General features: G+C 41.6%; 1 protein-coding gene across 1 annotated transcript in view; it reads right to left on the bottom strand.

Moving 5' to 3' along the window:
• MYO16 (myosin XVI) overlaps nt 1-5,000 on the bottom strand; it is a gene marked incomplete at both ends in the record, with an annotated part of 268,499 nt that overhangs the window by 262,619 nt on the left and 880 nt on the right. The gene's annotated exons all lie outside the window — the stretch shown is intronic.

Raw genomic sequence — 5,000 nt, 5'->3', positions numbered from 1 at the left:
TTACATTTATTTTCCAGATGTAATGTTTGTATTACATACAAAAAAAAATTGAAACAGCATTTATAAAAAACAAGGAGCCATGAAAATAAAAAGTACGGCATAAGAAAAAAGAAAAAGAAAGAAAAGACCCACAAAATACCATAAATAAAAAGAAACTTTTAGTGACCAGCATTTTTTTGCTTTTTCTGTTTGTCTGTTTGGGTTATTTGGTGGGGGGAGGGGCTGTTAGTTTTTTGTGTTGCTTCTGCCTGACTTTGTGGGGAGCTTGCCATCTGGTGGGAATTCTAGAAACAGGCAGTCTAATTGCCACAGCTCAAATAGAAATCTAGAGACTTCTTGTTTTAATAATCTATGGAGGAAGAGGCTTATGAAAAGTGTTATAAATATTGTTTTCATGCAGGTAAGCTATAGGGGCTGGTGTCTATGTGTACACTGTTCATATTCTATAGTTAGGCAAGAGAGCAATCTGATTTTGTAGTTCTCTTTCCCATGTCACAAATACAAATGTATTTTTTCATTCATTTTAATGCTAAAATAAACTCCATAAATTTTCATGTGATACTTTAAAAACTTTTAGTGCCAAAAACAGAGTCAAAGTTAAAAAACACTTTTGTAGCTTCAGTTGTAAAAGCCTTAGTTACAGAAATGTTTTCTTCTCTTTGGAGTTCTGATCACATAAGAAGACTTAATACATACTGAGTATGACTTCAGGTCACTGTTACTCTTACACGTAAATTTTATTTTGTTTCATGTAGGTAATGAGTCGTTACAAATAAAGAAGAGATGGGATGCATTTGAAGAAAGCAGGCTTATAATTTTTTGTAATGTTTGCCTCAAGATTCAACATACTTCATTAAGATGTCTCTCTAAGCTCCACTCAGGCATGGGTAAAACAACAGAGACATCCAGATGGTAACATAGAGGCTGGTTTGTTCTACTTTACAGAAAGGTCAATATCTTTTTAAGAAAATCAGGTAAGTACATATGATAACAATAATAGTACTCTTAACAAAAGTATATAACTATACTAGTATACTAGCATGGTCTTGAGCACTTTACAAAAATGATTCCCTTTACCTATGAGTACCAATGTTAAGGAGGAGACTCAGAAGGATCAACAGTTTGTGAAAGGTCAGAAAGTTTGCAAATTAAGACCTACGTTTCTTATTGTAAACAAGCCACACTATTTGCCAAATTTTGATACTTCATAGACATAATTACTAAACAAAGATCAGATCCCAATCCAAACTCAAATATCAAATAGTATGAACTCCTCAGGCCTCATCAACATTATAAAAGTGAGAAGATCCACACAACACAAATCACAAAAATACGGTGACATAATACATCGTAACTTGCAAAACAGCTGGTTTTACTGTTAAAGAATACATTTTTTCTCTGGAATTGTCATTGTGCAAGTGTTCCAATTGATATCTTTATGGATCTGAAGTGGTGGTGTATATTTTTATTGGAAAATGTTGTTTTGCACCCATTAGATATTAATAATACATTTTTAATAAAATAACCGCTTTGTTCAAGGGAATTGAATTATTCATGATTTTCCTGAGTTCTTTCCTGTTGGAGCGCCCCTGACTGTTTGACTTTCTAAATAGCCTAAGTGATTCCAAACTCTTTCTTGCAAAGAGAAATGAATGTCAGAACTGAAGCTCAATAAAGAAATCCTTGTTTTCTCCCACACGCTTATGCACTTCAAAAGACTCGCCTAAACCACAGACCAAGCAGTTAAATTGTTTCTTTGCATGGTGGATTAGACAATTGACTTTTATTCTTCAGTGGCTCTATGTCTGCAAGGCCAAGCACACATACGTGTGCACATGTACAAACACGCATGGACACAGACCCGATCCTCAACCCGATTATCTGCTATGAGTTTTGGGCTTTTGTTTATAAGAACCACTGTGAGCTTCAAAACCCAAAACACGTTTCTTCCTCACAGGCCCCCAGCAACATGCAACCCCCGGTGTCCAATCTGGCACTCCCCCTTCCAGGACAACATGTTAAATTTGAGATGTTCAGGTAGAAAAACAGAAAGTTAATTTGAGGTAATGGGTTTTTTTTTTTGTTTTGTTTTTCTTTTTGTCTTTTTTTACTGACCGGTAACGGGATCACAACCCTCGGTGTCGCACCCGTACCGAGGGTTTTTTTTTTGTTTTGTTTTTCTTTTTGTCTTTTTTTACTGACCGGTAACGGGATCGCAACCCTCAGTGTCGCGCCCGTACCGGGGACCGGCAATGGGATCGCAACCCTCGGTGTTGCGCCCGCACCGCGCTCAGCCAGTGAGTGGGAACCGGTCTCCACATGGGATCCGAACCCTCGCCGGGAGCGCTGCCACGCTCCCAAGCGGCGCACTCTCCACTGCGCCACCGGGCCGGCCCAAGGTAATGGGTTTTATCATTACTTCTCTTATATAGTCTCTTCAGTCCCAGCTTTTTATGTCTCTGGCTTTGATTTCCTCCTTTATGAAATACTTTGGTAGAAAAATATTTCTAATGTCCTAGAAGTTTGGAATTTCCGTTTCCTGTCACTCTTGCCTGGGCTACCATATTTCATTATGAATAGTTTCTTTTCCTTCTAAATTCCTATTGTATTTTGGGACAGTAAATTCCAAAACAGTCTTGCTCTTTAAATAAACATAATTTTATAAGGTCTTTTTAACTTCTTGACTACTTTTCTCCTACTCAACATGACAAACTTTATCTGGAACCCTCAATGTAACGTTTTCACTGCAATGCAATGATAGCACTTAGTAATGTAATGATAAATTAAGCTACGGCCAATGCATTCTCTTCCCAACCCCACTCCCACCATCAGTCACACCCCGCAGCAATAGTGGGACAGATGCATCCTGTTGCTTCTGCAACCAGTTCTTAGAGTTCAGGTGACTTGGGGCCCATCCCCTGGGGAGTCCCTCATGTTCACAGATCCCACCTCGCACCTCTATTCCCTGGTCTAATAGGTGTCTCCGCTTTCGCCTGTCAACACCAGCAGGGGTGGGGCTCTGACCCCACGGCTCCTCCCCACACACCCCTTCTCCTAGCTGTGCCATCTCTGTAAACATGCTCTGTGCTGCTCGGGCCAGTCCTAGGAATCCTTCTTGACCCATCTCTTTTCTCACATCCCACATTCCATCTGTCCATAAATCCCAACCCTCCTGCCTTAGGAATATCTCCTGGAGCTGACCACTGCTCACCGCTCCCAACACAGCTACCCATCAGTCCGATCCCCACATCCCAGCTGGCATACCAGGAAGTCAGCTCACTGCATCCAGCTGTGACCACCACAGGAACATCTCCACAGAGGGAGTCATCGCCAAAGTGGAAACCGATTTCCTTCTGCACTCAGAACCTCCCCAGTCACTTACAGTCACACTCGGGATGAAATCCCAACCTCTGACCATGGCTGTCTGCTCCAGGTTGTCTCAGTTATCCTCCCACCTGCCCGGGCAGCTCTTGTCACATGCCTGGCCTTCCTGCTGCTCTCACATACCAGGTTCATTGTCCCAGAGCCCCTGTGCATTTCCCATCTGCCTTGGACACCCACCCAGATCTTGCCAGGAATTCTCAGGAGTCTGCACATCAGGTCCCACCTGAAAGGAGCCCCCCTCGATGAACCCATCTACACCGAGACACCCAGCTCTGCCCCTGTTTCCCACCCCGGATTTATTTTTCATCCTATCACCTAAACTCCTATTGACCAGTTTATCACAGGTCTCCCCCACCAGAACAGAATAGATTAAGACAAATCCACAGAGCAAGGTAGAGAGGAACTGAAGGTATTTTTTTCTGTGGCTTGAAGCAAGCCTCTATTTGGGCAAGAGGGTGGCTTGTGGGTAAAACCTTCAGCCATCTCTTTTCTTCCCCATCACTTTGGCCTGAGCCACTGCCTTGGCTGTCAGCAGCCCTCGTGTGTGTGTGTGGTGTGTGTGTGTGTGTGTGTGTGTGTGTGTGTGTGTGTGTGTGGTTTTCTCTTATTTCATCTTTTATTTTTCCTTACAAAGTTCTCAAAATTATGCAATCTTATACCATTCTTCTAGAATCCAATAACAAACACCCAATGAACTATAAATCAGGTATAAGCAGATACCACAAGTGAATCCATCTCTTTCAGAGTCTAGTGCCCCAGCCCGACCAGTGGATTCATGAGAGAGTCTGGATTAGGATCCAGTTCTCTCCTGCTCCCTTCTCCCCCAGCTTCTCTCCTGAAGGGAGTTTACCCCCTTACTCTTTTTAGTTCTCATCCTAACCCAAATCTGGACCAATCCTTTGTGTGTGTGTTGGGGGCGGGGGAAACGCATGGGATCAGGCAGCTGGCAGAAAGGCACATGCTGAGAAAACATCCTTCAGCTCATGCTCTTCATGGCCTTCCCCTTCCACTATCACCCTGCAGTCAAAGCTTTCTGCCCCCAGTGCACAAAATCAGCCCCTCAATTTACGTGCATTGTTCACCTTAATCCATTATGTAACTTCAGCTCTTACTAATGAATAATAATTACTCCAATAACATATCGCAGCATTTCAAAAGACAGACAAAGATTAGAAATGCACACCTAATGTTATGTACAAAATAGCCTGCATAAATAGAAAAGATTATACATGCACTAATTTTTAAAATTCTGATCTGAAAGCTAGTAAAATAGAAACTTAAGTTAATACATATGCACATAAAACTCCACCTAAACATTTAATAGATAGCTATAACCTTTTATAAACAAGGTTCTAACCTAACAGTATCCAACAATTCTCCCTCACTCACCATTTCTTCTGTGAAATGTAAGAAGACAGTGTAAGACAGCTAAATTGCAATCACAATTTGAAGTCAGGACTACTAGATAGAAAACACACAGTCACTCACCGGTGTGCACATAAATTATTAAGGTGAAGTCCATATTTTTCTTCAGCCGATAACCCATCCATCAACAAGTAGAAAATGAGAAAATTGCTCTGGCCAGCAGGCTGTGAAATGAGTCTGGATTTCTCTAG

Source organism: Galeopterus variegatus, unplaced genomic scaffold, assembly GCF_000696425.1.
Source record: "Galeopterus variegatus unplaced genomic scaffold, G_variegatus-3.0.2 Scaffold5165, whole genome shotgun sequence".
Taxonomy (NCBI): Eukaryota; Metazoa; Chordata; class Mammalia; order Dermoptera; family Cynocephalidae; genus Galeopterus; species Galeopterus variegatus.
Note: the sequence above shows the minus strand (reverse complement) of the source record. Positions and strands in the feature narration are given on the sequence as shown.